This window comes from Peromyscus maniculatus, chromosome 4 (genome assembly GCF_049852395.1).
Source record: "Peromyscus maniculatus bairdii isolate BWxNUB_F1_BW_parent chromosome 4, HU_Pman_BW_mat_3.1, whole genome shotgun sequence".
NCBI lineage: Eukaryota > Metazoa > Chordata > Mammalia > Rodentia > Cricetidae > Peromyscus > Peromyscus maniculatus.
In genome coordinates this window covers 62,916,566-62,934,550 of record NC_134855.1, presented here as the reverse complement: position 1 = coordinate 62,934,550, position 17,985 = coordinate 62,916,566, and the positions used below count along the sequence as shown (strand labels likewise).

At 38.0% G+C, this 17,985-nt stretch overlaps 1 protein-coding gene across 5 annotated transcripts in view; it reads right to left on the bottom strand.

Annotated features, from left to right (window-relative positions):
* Positions 1-17,985, bottom strand: part of LOC102915608 (olfactory receptor 5G29-like) — a 30,866-nt gene that overhangs the window by 3,256 nt on the left and 9,625 nt on the right. The window contains exons 1-2 of one of the 5 annotated variants that reach the window (XM_076569844.1): positions 4,245-4,907; positions 3,254-3,331 (exon numbers count right to left, since the gene is read on the bottom strand). The exons of 2 other annotated variants lie outside the window; for them this stretch is intronic. The gene's annotated coding sequence lies outside the window, so the exon portion shown is untranslated. Of the gene's footprint in view, positions 1-3,253; positions 4,028-4,244; positions 4,908-8,141; positions 8,256-17,985 lie in introns of those variants that run through there. 2 more of the 5 variants (XM_076569843.1, XR_013050575.1) reach the window with 2 other exon arrangements.

The following is a 17,985-nucleotide window of genomic DNA, read 5'->3' as shown; positions in this document are numbered from 1 at the left end:
AAGATGGTAAGTTTATAATAGTTTAATACAGATAAAATCTTCAATATTATATTTTTGTGTGACACGTGGGTCAATAAATAGTAGAAACTATTCAAATTGTCTAGATTATTATGTATGATAATCTATACAAAAATATATGATTTCTACAACAAAGTGCTCTTTCAAAGAAAAAGCAGTTTGTCAGATGACTGCTAATAGTGAAGCACCATACACATTTCAAATAGTTTAAATGACTTAACCTGGATGATTTATTAGTATTATAATGGTATCCTTATGTTGATGTTGGGTGCATTTTAAGCAGTTAAATGGACAGTTCTCGATTTTTCTTGAGTACTGTCCATTGTAGAAATAGTTGGTTCGTGTCCTACATTCTCTTTATCTACTCTCATGCAACTCACTATGACAGGTGAGTTAAGACAAAGTATAATATAGATTGCTACAAGTTCAAAAGCAATTTATTATCTATTTATTAATTATCTGAGTGCAAGTTATTTTGAGTCATTTTGTGAAGAATTGTTTCCAATTGACAAATAAATTTGTATATATTTCTGATGTTAGAAAACTATACTTCAGTGATGCTTACCTTTTAAGAAGATCAACTGAAGCTAACTAATCTCACATACATATTGCTTATTATGGTGTAGACATTTAAAATTCCTCAATGATTTTCAAGAATTGAGTGTACTATGGCTACAAGCATCTCTATATGTTTATGCTTTAACCCCAGACAAATCGGTTTAGAAAAACTCACATAGACCAACTGTGAACTGATAATTCTGAGAGTAAAATATCAAAACCTTAGGGGTCAGAGATCTTGTCCTCCCAGTTCACAACATTACTGTTTCTCCATCATGTTTCAAAACTTCCTATTATCCAGAACCCAGTCTACTCACTTCTTAAGGATATCCTTTCTGCATCTCCTTTATCTACATTAAAGAAAATGGTCATTTTCTAGAAGATATAAGATTGGATTTTCTTCATTATGGTAATCTTTCTGAGACAAGTCACTTAATAAGTACTTGGGGAAGATGATGAATCTCCCACCCTGATAGACCTAGGCATGACGAATTCCTGAACTTAACACTGAGTCACATACTGCACAGAATAAAAGACCTCATCCAAGCAACATACAATAATTCAGAGCCAGGTCCCCAAAGAACTTAAGGCCCATGGGTTTACACCTGAAGGGACAAACTTTAAATGATCTCAATAGCATTTTGGCCAAGTATTACTTTCTAACTGGATCTCATTATAAAGTGTGTGTGTGTGTGTGTGTGTGTGTGTGTGTGTGTGTGTGTGTGTGTGTGTCTATGTGTGTCTGTCTGTGTCTGTGTCTGTGTCTATGTGTGTGCATGTGTTCCTGGTCTGTCCTCCTTATCATCATCTTTTCTTCCATCAGCAGAGTTATATATCAGCAGCATCTGGGAAGAAGTGATTTTCGGCCTCCATTCTGAAACCATATCATTTAAGCATAAACCCCAATCCCAGGTTTACTTATTGTCATGTTAAGTAAGTTAAGACTATCTGTGTCTTATTCCCTTGTTCTCCAAAATAAAGGAAACAATCTCTAGTTGACATAGAGGCTAGATATGTTTACTGAGTATTTCTTAAATGTAAAGCATTAAGTAGATGCTTCGTAATGTTGTTTATTATCATTAGAAGCAGGAACATAGTTGAACAGATAATAAGCATGCATACATATAAAAGAACATATCAAAGTAGCATTTGCTTCTCTCTAGGTTAAAACATAAAAACAGTTATTAAACTGCTAAAGAATCTGGAGTAGGTGAAAACTTTTTTCAAAAATCAAAATTGTCAAGAAAGGTGAGAATGTTTTGATAAATTCAAGAGAAAATAAAATCCAAGAATAGGTTAGCACAAACAGGAAAGCAAGAATAGAAGGGTCCCATTAAAGGGAAGAATGGATGACACAGATTACCTATCTCAATCACTACTGTCTCTAAAATTATTATTGTTTGTCCCATCAGTAATATCTAACACAAATTCCTATAATATTTCATTGGCAGCTCATTTTTTTATTTATAGTATTGATCTCAGGAAACAGTTCACTTGGATATAGCTATATTAACTTTCGACTAAGTATAGTTTGAGCCAAAAAAGTTATCAAGCAAAAGAAGATGACTCTATAGTCATAATGAGGCTAAAATCCCAAAAATGTTGCACTCCTAAATGTTTATACAACGCAAAAGAGAGCTTCAAAATATTATGAAGCAAAAACTGATATAACTTTAAGGAAAAGCAATGTATTCACAATTGGAGTGGGGGATGCCAATATAATTCTCTCAATAATTGACAGAACTTAAATATCAATAAGAGTATAAAGAACTTATGTAATAATAAGTACATAAATACTGACAGAAAATTGTAACCAACAGTACTAGTATGTCCAGCTATTAAATGCACTTCAAGTAATTATCAAGAGAAACCATACTTATGACCATTTGCCCCTTTTGTTGAAAATATATTCTTTCCTTATACAATATATCTTGATTACAATTTCCCCTTCCTCTACTCCTTCCAGTTCCTCCCCACCTTCCCTCCCATCTGGATCCACTTTCTTTCTGTCTCTCATTAGAAAAGAACAGGCTTCTAAGAGATAACAACAAAAATGGCAAAATGAAATACAATAAGATAAAACAAAAAGTATCTCATTGAACTTGGATAAGGCACAAACCAACAGAAGGAAAAGAGCCCCAAGAGAAGGCACAAGAATGGGAGACCCACTCATTCACACTCTCAGGTGTCCTGTAAAAATACTAAACTGAAAAGTATAATAAATATGAAGGAGACCTAGCACAGATCTGTGCAGTCCCTGTGCTAGTTGCTCCAGTTCTGTGAGTTCATATGAGTTTTGTCTAATTAATTTAAAGAGCCTTGTTTACCTGGTGTCTTCCATCCCCTCTGGCTCTTATACTCTTTCTGCTTCCACTTCCACAAGGTTCTCTGAGCTCTGAGGAAAACCATTTGATGGAGATACCCCATTTAGAGCCAAAGTCTCTCTCTGTGTCTATGTCTTTCTGTGTGTGTTTCTCTCTCTCTCTCTGTCTCTCTGTATCTGTCTCTGTCTCTCTGTCTTCCTGTCTCTGTCTCTGTCTTCCTGTCTCTGTCTCTGTCTCTGTCTCTCTGTCTCTCTCTCTCTGTCTCTCTCTCTCTCTCTCTCTCTCTCTCTCTCTGTGTGTGTGTGTGTGTGTGTGTGTGTGTGTGTGTGTGTGTGTGTGTGTATGTGTAATACCTGGCTGTGAGTCTCTGTATTTGTTCTCATCTGCTGCAGGAGGAAGCTTCTCCGTTGATGGCTGAATAAGGCACTGATCTGAGTATGACAGAATTTCATAGGAGTCATTTCATCACTACGTTTATTTAAAGACTAGAAATATTTGGTTTTACCCTAGATCTCTGAGCTATCTAGTTTCTGATTCTTGGTGACCCAAGCAATGCCAGGTAGGGGTTCTATCTTGTGCAGTGGGCCTTAAGTAAAATCAGACATTGGTTTGTTACCCACAATCTTTGTGCCACAGTTGCCCTGGCATATTTTGCAGGCAAGACAGGATGGTAGAGTGATGCTTTTGTGGCTGGTTTTGGTTGGCATTTACATTTCTATTTGATACCCTGAAGAGTACTGTCCCATACTAGAACTTTAAAATGTAGGAGTGAAGGTTCTTTGTAGACACCAGCTCAACTTCTCAATGTTCAATGAGCTGGGTGGGTATTGCCTTCAGCAATAAAGCTTTGCTGTGAGTTTGTGGGGATCAACCTATTGCCTTGGCAATAGCCTAGCTTGTTTGGGGATTGCCATGGGATCCCTTTAGCCAACAACTCAATTAGATGTAACCCAGTCCTGGTACAGGAGACCAGAAATGGTCAGTTGGTATTCTATCTCCCTCATTATTTGGAGACATTCATTAGGATCCCCTTCATTTTGTTTTAGGAAGTTTCCCTGCACTAGTTTCCCATGTCAACCCTCAAATGCCCCTTAATTCTAGCTGTCTCTCCCTGTACGCCTTCCAACTCCATCTCCCCTCCACCTCTCCACCAGATCCTCCTGCTCCTATGTCCCTCTCCTGCCCCCAGTCTATCCCCCCAAAAATCTATTCTATCTCCAGTTCCCAGGGAGATCTGTGAGTCTACTGTAGTTCCATCCTCTATACTCAACCTCTGGGTCTACAGACTGTAGCTTGGCTATCATTTATTTAACAGGTAATATCTACCTATAAGTGAATACATACCATATTTATCTTTCAGGATCTGGGTTACCTCACACAAGATTATTTTTTTCTAGATCCATCCATTTGCCTGCAAAATTCATGATATAATTTTTTTAAACCTAATATTCCGTTGTGAAAATTACCACATTTTCTTTATTCATTGTTCTGTTAAGGGACATATAGGTTGTTTCTAGTTTCTGGCTATTATGAATAGAGTAGCAATTAACATGGTTGAGTAAGTGTCCTTGAGGTATGATGAAGTATGCTTTAGGTATATGCCCAAGAGCAGTATAGTTGGATCTTGAAGTGGATTCCCATCTTTCTGAGGAACTTCCACTAATTTCCATAGTGCTGTATGAATTTGCACTGTCACCAGCAATAGATGAGTTGTTCTCCTTATTCCACATCCTCACCAGCAGGCGTTGTCTCTTATGTTGATCTTAGCCATTCTGACAGGTGTAAAATGAAATCCCAAAGTACTTTTGATTTGCATTTCTCTGATGATTAAGGATGTTCAACATTTCCTGTTTCTCAGCTATTTGAGTTTGCTCTATTGAGAATTCTCCATTTCAATCTATACTCCATTTTAATTGTACTATTTGGTTTTTTGATATATAGTTTCTTGAATTCATTATATAAAATTTTGGATATTAGTCCTCTATTAGCTGTGGAGTTGATAAAAAAAAATTCCCATTCTGTAACCTACTGCCTTGCCTGAATAACAGTATCCTTTGCCTTACAGAAGCTTTTCCATATCATGAGGCCCTAATTATCAGTTGTTGACTTTAGTGCCTATGCTAACAGTGTTCTGTTCAGAAAGTCTTCTGTGAGAATGAGTTTAAGGCTATTCCTCACTTTCTTGCCTATCCAATTCAGTGTACCTGGTTTTATCTTGAGGCCTTTAATTCATTTTGGAATTAAGTTTTGCTCAGGGTAATAAGTACAGATCTATTTGTATTCTTCTACATCCCCATCATCCAGTTAAATCTGTACCATTTGTTAAAGATGCTGCCTTTTTTCCAGTGTGTATTTCTGGCTTCTTTATCAAAAATCAGGTGGCCATGGTAGTTTTGATTTATGTTTGGGTCTTCAATTCAATTCCATTGATCAACATGTCTGTTTTTATGCCAATACCATGAGGTTTTATTATTACTATTATTATTAATTTAGCTCTGTAGTTCTGTGGTGCTCAAAATTGGGAAGGGTAAAACTTCCAGCAATTCTTTTATTTTTTTAATTGTTCAGGACTGTTTTAGTTATTCTGGGTTTTTTCTTCCTTTTTCCATTGAATATGAGAATTGTCCTTTTAAGATTTGTGAACAATTGTGTTGGAATTTTGATTTGGATTGCATGGAATGTGTAGATTGCTTTTGGTAAGATGGCTATTTTTACTATGTTAATCTTACCAATCCATGAGCATGGGGGAATCTTTTCACATACTGATACCTTCTTCAATTTCTTCAAAGACTTGAAGTTTTTATCATACAAGTCTTTTACTTGCTTGGTTAGAGTTATACCCGAGATATTTTATATAATTTGAGGCTATTGTGAAAGGTGTTGCTTGTCTTATTTCTTTCTCAGACCATTTGTTGTTTGTATATAGGAGGGCTACTGATTTTGTGAGTTAACTTTGTATGTAACTACTTTACTGAAAGTGTTTACCAACTGTAGAAGTTCCCTGGTAGAATTTTTAGTGTCACTTATGTTTACTATCATATCACCTGCTAATAAAGATGCTTTGACTTCTTCCTTTTCAATTTATATCTCCTTCAGTTGTCTTATTGCTCTAGCTAAAACTTTAAGTACTGTAATGAATAGGTATGGAAAGAGCGAACAACCTTGTCTTGTTCCAGGTTATAATGGAATTGCTTTGATTTTCTCGCTGTTGAAGCTTATATTGGCTATGAGCTTGCTGTAAACTGCATTTTGTTGAGGTAAGTCCTTTGTCTCCCTAATCACTCCTGGACTTTTATCAAGAAGGGGTGTTAGATTTTTGTCAAAGGCCTTTTATGGATTTTTCTTTCCGTTTGTTTAAATGGTGGATTACATTTATTGATTTTCATATATTGAACCATATCTGCATCTCTGAGATGAAGCCTACTTGATCATGGCAGATGATGATTTTTTATATGTTCTTGGATTGAGTTTGTGAGTATCTTATTAAGTATTTTTGCATCTAAATTCATAAGAAAAATTCATCCATTATTCTCTTTCTTTGTTGAGTCTTTATATGGTCTGGATATAAGGGTAACTATAGCCTCATAAAATGAATTTGGCAGTGTTCCTTCTCTTTCCATTTTGTGGGATAGTTTGAGGAGTAGTGGCATTAACTCTTCTTTGAAAGTGGTAGAATTTGAAGCCAGGTGGTGATGGCGCATGCCTTTAATCCCATCACTCGTGAGGCAGAGGCAAGTGGATCTCTGTGAATTTGAGGCCAGCCTGGTCTACAGAGCAAGTTTCAGGACAGGCTCCAAAGCTACACAGAGAAACCCTGCCTAATAAAGTGATAGAATTCTGCACTAAAAGCATCTGTCCCTGAACTTTTTTTAGTTGGAAGACATTCAATGATTGCTTCTGTTTCACTTGGGGTTATAAGTCTGTTTCAGAACTGAGATGTTATCCTGAGGATTTTTCCTTTGATGAGCATGAAATGTCCTTCACCATCACTTTTGATTAATTTTGGGTTGAGGTCTATTTTGTTAATATTAGAATAGCTACACCAGCATGCTTTTTAGGTCCATTTGCTTTGAAATACCTGAAGTTCTCCCTTCCACCTCTTGTATTCTGTCACTGATACTTGTGTCTGCAGTTCCTGTTTGCTTACCCGGATTTTCCATTTCCAGAATTTCTTCAATTTGTGTTTTCTTTATTGCTTCTACTTCCATTTTCAGGTCTTGAACAGTTTCTTTCACCTGGATGTTTGTTTTTCTTGGTTTTCTTAGCATTCCTTAATTAATTTATTGATTTCCTCCAATTTTTTGTTTGTCTTTTCCTCAATTTCTTTAAGGATTTTTTTTTATTTCTTCTTTCAGGACCTCTATCTTCATAAAGATGTTTTTAAGGTTGTTTTCTTATGTTTCAGCTGTGCTGGAATATTCAGGTCTTGCTGTCATAGGATAGTTGTGTAGATGAATTTCTAAACAGTCTTATTAAATAAGAAACACAGAGCCAAATACAAAGGTAAAAGCTGTAGTGATCAAAGCAATAGCCACCAACTAACCTTAGATTTACCACCTTGCCATAGCTTCCCAAGAGAGCTTCTTCCTGTCTAACCTGCGCCTTTATTGCCTTCCTGTTCTGCCTTCTCATTGGCTCTAAGCCCAGCCACATCACTTCCTCATCACTGTCTGTCTATATAGACCTCCAGGTCTCTATTCTTGGTACTGAGATTAAAGGTGTGTGCCACCACACTTGGCTGTGTCCGTAAACACACAGAGTCTGCCTGTCATGTGATCTGATTAAGGGCATGTGCTACCACTGCCTGACTTCTGTTTATGACTGACTATGACCTCTGATCTCTAGGCAAACTTTATTTATTAACATACAAATAAAATATCACATTTCAGCACAAATATAAAAAAATTATAACTAATATAAGAAAAACTATATACAATAAGAATAACTATATACAATATATACAAGCAATAAATACCTCAACAATGTCTAGTCCATATGCATTTGACAAACTCAGAGAAAATATTCCATTATCTATCCTATTTTGGTAAGTCCAAAATGTATCTGAATCACTTTCTATCCTAACTTATATTACTAACAGAGAACTATCTTATAATGTCTTTCAAATTTTTATACTTTTCATCACATTAGTGAAATTCTTTTCTGAAATTCTTAACAAGGAAAACTATAATTATAACTGTCTAATCTTCATATAACTATAATGATAACTATCTAATCTTCAATTCCCTCAGAGACCCAAGAAGGAAAGAATATTACCAAGTAAAACAGGAAATGCAAGCAAGTAGCTTCCAAAAAAATGTGAGTTGACAGAAACATCCAGCTGCCTGGACAGTCACCCTAGACATGATATGGAAAAATAAAATGTAGATATGATAAGATAAAGGGTACATTAATGAATCTAAAGAGCAACAACTTGTTTAAAAATGTTTTACATTGCTATGGATTTTAGTTTATTGATACAAATTTAAAGTTAATTTTGTTGTATTGTATGTATTTTTCTACTCTTGTTTAAGGTATTATGTTTGTGCAGTTCATTTAGATTGTAATGGATAACTAAGAAATACAGATTAATAATTAGTCTTCTATGATAGTAAAACTTATAGTCATATTAGTTAAGTTTTCTAGGTATACATAAATATAATTCAATTATGTAATCTTCAAAGACCTACAGAATATGGCATTGAAAATGTTTTAAAAACTTAGACTTTCTGGGCAGTGAGACATGTTTGCTCCTGGCAGCACTGTGAAAGATGGGCATCGAAGACGCTCCATAAGGAGTTTATCATCTTCTTGGCAAAAATAGCCATTTAGGCAAGAAACTGTTTTTGCCTGAACTGCTTGACAAAATGTTGTATTGACTGGACATGCAGGACCCATAGAAAGGTGACCACTGAACTTTGCAAGGCGAGATGGTCCTACAGGTTCCTGCTTCACAGAAGAAACTGCCAGACATTCTATAGGACACAGAGAAAAGTGACTGAGAGACTAGGCCTATGGGACGAAGATGGATGCCCCAACATACTTTGGATGGCTGTCCAGGTAGCCAGCTCTCTCTGTCATTCTAGATTTTTGGAAGTTGCTTACAATGCTCTTCCTATTTACTTAGATGATATTATATCCTTCTGAGGTGTTTGATGTAGTTGAAGACTAGATAGTTATAATTTTCCTTGGTTATGATAAGAGATAAATTATATATGAAACTTTAGACTCATAAATATAGGATAGATAGATATTTTCTTTAATTTTGTCAAATACAAATAGACTAGATATTGTAACTGTAATTCTTGCTTGATTACTGTTTTGTTATATGTAATTTTACTATGTTAAAGTTAAAACCTTCCTTTTGGAAAAAAAAAGAAGAAGAAGTACTGTGGATATCAATCTGTATGCAGTGAATGTGTTGCTCTAATTGGTTGATAAATAAAGTGCTGATTGGCCAGTAGCCAGGCAGAAAGTATAGGTAGGATAAGCAAACAAGGAGAATTTTGGGAAGGCTATAAGGCTGAGTCAGGAGACACCAGCCTGCTGTCCAGGGAATAGCATGTAACAGTATACAGGTAAAGCCACGGAACACATGGCAACATACAGATTATCAGAAATGGCCTGAGTTTAAATGTAAGAGCTGGTCAGTGGTAGTCCTGAGCTAATGGCTGAACAATTTTAATTAATGTAAGCTTCTGAGTGATTGTTTTATAAGCAGCTGCAGGGTCTGAGGGGCTAGGCAGGACCAGAGAAAACTTCAGCTACATAGTTGGGCTCTGGTAGAGCTATATTGCCCTCTCTGTTGCTAATTGTGTTCTTAACACTGGCCTTTAGGCATCTGGGTTTGTGTTGATTGTACAACTAGTTGTTGATTTCTGAGTTTGTCTTTGTTGGATGTGTGTTTTGTTCCTTGGTTTCTGATTCCTCTTTGATCAGCTTGTCTTTGTGTCCTAGATTTCTGGCAGCTGGTATGACCTCTGATCCAGTAGGGAGTCTCTGTCCAAGTTGGGGGCTGAACTTCTGATATCTAGTTTGGCCTTGGGTGCAGGGGAGTGGGGTCTTTCTTTTTCTAACTAGTGTGTTCTGTTTCTGTTCTTCAGATTCATGTGGCCTGCACCTGAGCAATGGGGGATCTGCAGTTGCTGGTAGGGGCTAACTGTGGGGTGGGTGTTGAGGTGGGGGAAGGGCGGTGGGATGGGTCTTTTGGAATTCAATCTAGGGAGCGGGGCAGTTTAGCTGGCAGGTGGGTCACTCAGTGGTTCTTTTGACTGGTGGAGCCTGCACCCGAGCAGCAGAAGTCAGCCAGCATGGGACACAGGGCCCAGTCCTGGGTTGGGAGGGTTACGGGGTAGAATGGGTCTTTAGGAACCTATCTAGGGAGTGGGGCAATTAGCTGTCAGGCAGGTTATTTGCCTGTTCTGAGTCCTAGCAAACATTTTTAATTATGAAGCAATGCTGGATTTTCTCAGATGTCTTTTCTGCTTTTGTTATATATAGCTTTTGGCTTTTGTTATGGGAGAACATAATTACTTATTCATTTTGTAATGTTCTTGTATTTTATGTCAAAATCTCACTTGACCAAAGTGAGTGATTCTTTTTGTTTGCTATGGGATTTGGCTTGCTAGTATTTTGTTAGGAGTTTTATCTGTGTTCACCAGGAATATTGATGAAGACTTGAAATTTGGATTTTTATTTTCTTGCAGAATTATTAGTGGCTTTCATGCCATGCTGGCCTAATCAAATAAAGTTAAAATTACTCTTCCTTTTTAAAATTTTCTTCCCTTTTCTCCTTAGTTCCTAATAGGTGTATTTTATGTTCATAAAATCCAATTGGAAATGATTGCAGCCCAAACTTATGGTCTTGGCCTAGAATATTTTAAACACCCTGTTCTCACATAGGATACTTTGAACTGAGCTTTATAATGTGAGCATTCTATAAGAACTCGTTATGTTTATAAATCAGAAGGTGGCCTTTGTTAAAAATATAAGACTTCTGAGATATTATAAATGTCTTTAATTTGTGGTCAAGTACTTTGAAGAAGCAATTATGAAAGATCAGAGGAAAAGAAATCTGTATGAGTAACATGTGACTTTGACTATAGGCACACAGACCTTTCTATTTTATATCAGTGTCAATATCGCTCTCAGCAGAAATCACTGAACAGGTTGACAGGATGACTCAACTAAGTGATGGCAACTGCTCTTTGCCCTCAGCAACCTCAATGCTAGCACAATGAACCTATTCTCAGGGTAACAATGGTTTCTGGATGAGGCTATACACAAACAGCACGTGCTCATTCTCTCCATGGTCAATCAAACAATTTTGCTGATACTGCTGATTCTAAATGTTCATCTTGTCAATAAAAAAGTGATTCTGGCACTGATAAAGTCTTACCAATGAGAGAACTAACCATGCACATAGTGTTAGGTGGAGGAAACAAAGGTTTGATTTTACTGCTATTAACACAAGTGTCAGGCCTGGCTCTTGCTCTCCCAGCCTACAATGCCTTTAACTGGTGTTAAATCTGAAGTCTCACAAAGTATTTAAATTATCATTGAAGTATTCCACCTAACAACATCTCAGACCAAACATAAGAAGTGAGCAATGAGAGCAAGATGCCTTACAGAGCAAACATAGAGACCTGAGTTCAGATCCCCAACACCCATGTCAAAAGGTAGGCCGAGTGGCATGTACCTATAATCCTAGCACTGGGGAGGGGAAAACAGACATATCCCTGCAGCTTACTAGTCAGCCTGTCTATCTTTGGGTTTAGTGAAATACCCTATCTCAAGACATAGTGAAGAGTGATTGAGGATGACACAAAGTATACATGTGCATGTACACACACACACACACCACCACCACCACCACCACACCACACCACACCACACCACACCACACACCACACACCACACATCAAGAGCAATAGACACATGACCTTCAACCTAATATAATACACTCTGTTCGGGTCACATACACAGAAGCCACTGGCAAACTGAAGTTTGAATGGCTCATAGATAGCATAGATAGGGTAGTTGTTTGGGATTACAAGATGATTAGGACGCTGTTTCTCAAGAGGAAGCTTTCATTTTATCACCCTGAAATGCAAGGAGATGAAAGTGGAAGTCACCTGTCTCACGATTACTTGAAATGTCTGGGAGGGGACAGCACCTGTCACTTCAAATGTAGATGAATGAATCTTGCATTCTCTGTTTGACAGTGTTAACTACCACCTCTGTGGACGTCCTAGAGTATCCAGTAATTACCAATCCCAAAGCACTCCAGAAGTGTATGGCTGATGAGAACTGGTGTATGATAGCCATCCATCTTGATTCTCAGGTAGGTTTGCTCTCAGAAAAATGTTTCAAACTGTCAAATGATACTAAACTTCAGTTTCCTGCTAGTAGTTGCCTTTTATTGGCCACCCTTCCCCTTCATCATTTCCTCATTCCTGTACCTCTTTTTCTATCCAATGAATTATTCAAACTTGAATCATCATCCCAGGCTCTGCCTTTAAGAAACACAAACTGGGAATCCCACCTTCGTGGCTGCCTTTGAAACTGGCTAATGTAATCACAGCTAATTACCAGCAGATGGCGATACGCGCGCACACAAAGAGCTCTCCATGGTCTTCCTGCTTGCTCATACCCAGGCTGCAAATCACAACAGAAACCCTAAAACTATATTCAGATCATGCCACAGATCTCCTTTTCCCATGTAACCCCAAATATAATTTTGCTACCAGCTTTAAAACAGGATATTTCTAAAAAGTTGACCCCCTGAACCAAAATTATTGTTAGTTGGTTTGCACAACTCCAAACTACCTTTTAAGACCTTCAAGAAGGATTTACTTATTAAATTATTTCAGTGTTTATCAAGTCAAAATCTCATGTCTGCAGGGAGATTGCAGGGTTTTCCTCAGGATGCTTCATCTCTAACACCACAGCCCCCTCCCTCTTCAAAGAAGAATCTTTGAAAAAAAGCAAAACGATGTTAGGAGATGTTAGGATTGGTCCCCTGTAAAAACAGTAAACAGTGAGTAAAACAATAATTGAGAACAAAGTCACTCTTGAAGGAGCCATCCTGTTACACCAGACAGGAATGAGATCAAAGCACTGTGTTGTCTGAGCAGATCCACTGGAGGTGGAGCTTGCAGAATGAAACCACAAAAATATGTGTAAAAGTGAAATTAAAACTCAGAATAAGGGGTGAGAGTGAGGAGACCAGCAGAGTACAGTGGAAAGTCCTGCTGTATTGTTCTTATTACATCTGGCTGTGATGCTACAAAGTGTTCAGGTTATGGCAGCAGTTCAAGGGCCCATTCCAGGTCAACAAAGAAGTCTTCATGTTTGAGGATACAATATACTTTATGATGTCTATCACTCTACCTGTATGAATTCATCTCTTAGGAGCTCTTTTTTGGGGAGGAGGGCTTGAGGCATCATTACCTTGTGATATTATTTGTACAGCTCAATGTCCATAAATCCAGTTACCCACAAGATGAGGAATTCTATATTTGAAAATCTAATTGGGTCCTAGACTAAAGTTCTCCAAACTAAAATTTTTTTGTGTGTGTTAGATCTTTTAACAACCACTTAACTTCCTTTTATGTTGCCTACAGATCATGAGACTTACCTTTCCAACATCAAGCTACTGCCTTGGAGAATACTTAGTTTATTTGCATATATTACCTTTTTATTTCCTTTGCAGAAATGGAAATACAAAATTACTCACCTATTTTGCAGACTTCATTAATTTGTAACTTTCGAGTAGTCTCTGTCATTCATATGGACAGTCAGACAGCTGGGTATTATCAGAATGAATATTAAGGTCAATTTGTGTAGTCCAAAAGGAAACAAATGGTCTAATATTTATTTATGCCAAATAAAATGTCAACTAAAAATGTCACACATTTTTCCCCAATTAAATGTGACTTGTTAACCCTCCACATCACAGTTCTTTGTTTCCATTTGGCAAGACAATGAATAGTGATTAATTTTAACAAGTTCACACAAATCCTGCCCATTCCTAATCTGGTATCTTTGGATGATTTACTTATTCGTGGTCATAGAAAACATTTAAGAGACAAGCACTCCCCAAGTTATAGAATCCAATTTCTCAATTTACAAACAAGGAAGTGAAGTTTTCATATATTATCCAGTCTCATGGGCACATGGCCATTTGGTGGCAGAGTTCCAGGTTGTCGTGGTGAACACTGGTAGAATGGTATCAGTGCCCTAAATATAAATAATAGCAAGATTTCATTGCTTATAAAGTGGATCCCAACTACATTAGATAAGTGTGCACCAATTTTAACAAGCCCCAAAGTCAGTCAATGGTCACAATTATCCACATAAACCACTTGAAGTTTCTGTGAAGGTTTCTGGGCTCCTACTTCAAAATACTGCAAACATCTGATCCATGTGACTCACCTCCAGTCTGGCAATTTCTGACACCGTGTTTAAAATAGCATTGCTTAACTTGGGCTTTTATCCACCTGTTACATTTGGAATGCAAATGTGTCTGTGAGATATTTTACTAGTCACTCAATGTTAAAGTAACTCTTCAAAGTAAAAGTCTGTTTCATGTCAAGAGCCATTTATAATCAGAGTTAGTTTTCTGATTTCTTTCAGGATGTGTTTAATGAGTGCCTGCTCTTGTTGGAGATTTTCTGAAAGCTTGGCGAGCCCAGCTGTCTCTACATATTTCACAATGGATCAAACACAGGATATGGTGCATCATAGCAGATTTGTGAAACTATGTTTGGAGGATAAGTAGATGACTTTGTGGCTGAAGTAAGGAACTGAATTCAGAGCCCCTGTGTCCTTGTAAAAAGCCAAGTGCCTGTAATTCCAACTCTGAGAAGACAGAGGCAAGATGACTCCTGGAATTCACTAGCCAGCCAGTCTAGGCAAAACAATGAGCTCCAGGTTCAGTGAGAGACAATGCATTGAAAAAGTAAAAAGGTGAAAAATGATAGAGCAAGATACTCAACTGTGACCTCAGGCCTCTACATGCACCTGCACACATGGACACCTGCATCCCCATACACATATAAGTGCACTCACACACAACACACACACACACACACACACACACACACACGCCTGTACAACATAGGCACCACACACCTATGTAAGTACTTACATACACACACACACACACACACACACACACACACTCACTCACACACACACACACTCACACTCACACACACACTCATAAGCACACAGACATATACATGTGCTTTTTCTATAGAGGACTAAAAATAAATTTGTTCTAAGGGAGATAGGTATGGGTGACTTGGGTGTTTAAAGCACTTTATGGAAGGCAATAATATGATATTCTAGGGAAATTATGAGGCATAGAGACAGGGAAAGGGAAATGTTTCAGGTGTGCAAAGACAATTTACACTCAGAAAAGCTACAGCCTTTTCCAAAGAGGGGTGCTTTGTGCACCTCTGCTCACGTAGTTACTTGAAATCATAGGCTGAATATCCAAGCATAGTTGAGTACAAAGAGAACAAAGCTGAAACCAGGCATAAAACAAAACTCTTTTTATAAACAAAGCTAATGAATGAGCTGTGGGTTGCTTGCTCTGTCTCAGACCCTAGCATAGGAATCACTAAATTAGTTCATTTCATTCTGGTTTGGGGAATAAGAATCTCAGAAGAAAAAAAAAGAACAAAGGGTTGAAATAAGCCTGCCGGTGCACAGGGCCTGCACAGGTCTACACCAGATGGAGTCCTAAAGCTGACAGAAGTAGACACATGCTCCCACCCCTAGCACAGAAGCTATCCCAATTGATAAACACTTGCAAATGAGAACTTAGTTTTCTCCAAGGGAGTCTCAATGGGGAAACAACCTGCTCTTAAGGGCAGGCTGCATGCCCAGCACTAGATGGCCAACAGTAAAGGAACTTAACAGCATCACTGGACACTCTTTGTCTCATAATGTCATGTTGGGGCTTCTTTTAATAGTATTTTTATTTTATTTCATGTGTTTTTTTTCTTTCTTTTTGCCCTACATGTCCTTTGCTTATATATTATGACTTCCAGTTCCGTGTGTGCAAACGAGTAGATCTCTGCATCTGTATGTTTCATGTGCCTCATTTGGGGCTCTTTTCCTTCTGTTTGGTTTGTCCTATTGCATTGTGCTAGTTTTTATTTTATCTCATTATATTGCCATCCCTTAGAAGCCTGTTTGTTTTCTAATAAGAGGCAGAAATTAGATCTAGATGGGAGGAGAGATGGGGAGGGATGGGGGGGGTAGAAGGAGAGGAAACCATAATCAGGTTTTCATATTTATAATATTTGAGGGAGAAAAGGCTATTTTCAATAAAAGGAAAGACAGAGAAAGAAGAAATAAGCCTGCTGAGAGTAGTCACATATTTATACATATAGCCAGTACTTTTGCAAGTCAGAAGAAGACGGTTAAAGAGTAAGCAGTTAAAAGGATAGTGGGGAAAAGTCTTTGTCCTGTTCCAGTATTGCTCTTTTAGCCCCTTGCGGGAGGGGGATCAGAAGGTTCCTGAGTTCTTCCTAGCTACTCCTGTCTGAAGCTATGTTAATACCCACCCTTACCACTAAGACCAGACATAAGGGTGACAGTCCCTGGCACAGCACACTCAAGCTGATCACTCTTGTCTCTGCTTGAGCTCCTGAGAGATCCTCTCTCCCAATTCTAGGCACAAGGAGAATTACTGTCTCCCTGCTCATCCCTCATAGCATCTTTTGATCCTCAACAATGGTTAAGGCTGGATATTCTGGGCCTTAGCTACTAAGGTAGAATAGGTCCTCTGTGACACTTTCAGGACACAGTTATAATTTATTTCTTACTCAGATTTTAGATATTCACATGGTGAACTCTACACTGGCACATAGATATATCTCTGTGTTGTCCATGAAGGGACCTCTCCTGAAGACTCTTGATAGACTCAGATCCATTAAAAATCACTGTTTATCTGAAACATACTGAGTCACTCATCTGGGAACAAGGTTAACCAGGGAGGACTGTAACTACATTTTGTATGACAAGTTAGCAGATCAAGTCCTGACTTGAAAAGCCACTGTAGCATACCATTCTCCAACCACAAAAGACTAGCACTCAAAGGCTGTAAGCAAGTAACTTGAGATGGTGATTGAGCAACCTATGCCCCACACTGATTAAACAATGTTGAAATTAGCCCTATATCAAAGAGTCAACTGTTAATTGAATATAAACATGACTTTGGAACACACAAAGTGAATGGCATGCACAACAGGGATGCAGGACTGAGAAATGACACTCAAAGAAGGCTCCTGCAGTAGTGATAAATAAATGACATCCCCACCCCACTACCAGGCTGAGTACACGTTGGAGACTGCACGTCCTGGTCCTTCCAGAACACCGTGGAAAGCCATGAGGGAAATGGCATAAGTCACCCAGCAATGTGCACTCACCCTCTGACTAATTGGGAAACCCAGAGGGCATGCCCTACTTCCCTGTACTGTGAAATGAAAATGTATTGGTTACATTCCCCTTTATTCCCGCCAAAGAATCCGATCATAAAATATGGTGATTACATTCTAGTTATGTAACAATACATGAAGATAATGGTGAGAGTATCATAGAGAAAGAAAGCTACTGTGTCTGGATTTACAGCCTTCTTTCTTCAACTCCCCAGTTCAGGCGAGGCACTTAGCCATTGCCAATGGAGTCCCATGTTCTCTCTTTTTTTTTTTTCTCTCCAATGAGAATGGTCAGGAATTATATAAACAAACAGACCCTTACAAGAAAAGTGGAGCATAAGATGAACTGTCTACTCAGGGGAGATGGAGTACACAGCATATAATGTATTTTAGCATTAATCGAGTAGAAGGCAAGAGAAGAAGGATCAGAAGAGGAAATCAAGAGACTAGGGATGGAATACCAACATGAGGAGCGACAGTTTCAAAAAGGAACTAAAGATCGCCTGGTAGTTATGGCACTAAATAACAGAGAAGCAGTGGAGAACACATACTTTCATTTTAAATTCATAAGAATTTAGCAGAAGACAAAAGATTTCTACAATTTGAAGAGAAACCAGAGTATATATCCAAAGGAG